General features: G+C 57.5%; 1 protein-coding gene across 2 annotated transcripts in view; it reads right to left on the bottom strand.

Annotated features, from left to right (window-relative positions):
* The window catches only part of MAMLD1 (mastermind like domain containing 1), an 83,336-nt gene that overhangs the window by 82,020 nt on the left and 686 nt on the right, over window positions 1-630 (bottom strand). The window lies entirely within an intron of this gene.

Genomic DNA, 630 nt, shown 5'->3' with positions numbered 1-630 from the left:
TACCGGCTGGGGCAGAGGGGCAGCCCCGGCCTCGGAAGCAGACGTGAGACCGAGTCAGCGAGCGCCTTGTTAACCCTGCAATTGCTCTAAACCCCGATCTTAATCACAGGATGAGAAACCAAAACAGTTTAAATCGTGAGTCAGCATGCATTTTGTTTGAAATACATGCACAGCCCCGGAGAGAGTGGCGAACGCCGCCTTTGCACCATCTCCCTCACTTTCGGGCTGTTGCCGTTCGGAGAAACGCGCACAGACGCGCAACCTCGCGGGGAAGGAGGCTGAAGGTTGGGCTCCGCGCTCTTTTCAGGAATAACCGAGGGCTCTTGGGCTCGGCGGAGCCTTTTGTTCAAAACCCTGCCAATACAACGTGCGCTTCAGAGTCCCAAAATAACCAGGCGCGCCGCTGCCAACACAAATACCAGGAGTTATTAAAAAAAAGAATAGCACAGAACAGCACTCGCCCCTGTACGTGTGACGCCCTCCCGGAGGAGTCCCCTTGCGATGACGGGCTTATCCTTCCCTGCCTGTTTGATCTAAGTTTAAATGAAACCCCCCCAGCGCCGACTGAGCCGGCCTGCCCGCCCGGCTGTGTTTACACCGGGATCGTCCCCGCTTGCGGCGCCGGGCGGA

The sequence above is a fragment of the Egretta garzetta genome, unplaced genomic scaffold (genome assembly GCF_000687185.1).
Source record: "Egretta garzetta isolate BGI_Z169 unplaced genomic scaffold, ASM68718v1 scaffold53, whole genome shotgun sequence".
NCBI classification, from domain to species: Eukaryota; Metazoa; Chordata; class Aves; order Pelecaniformes; family Ardeidae; genus Egretta; species Egretta garzetta.
Note: the sequence above shows the minus strand (reverse complement) of the source record. Positions and strands in the feature narration are given on the sequence as shown.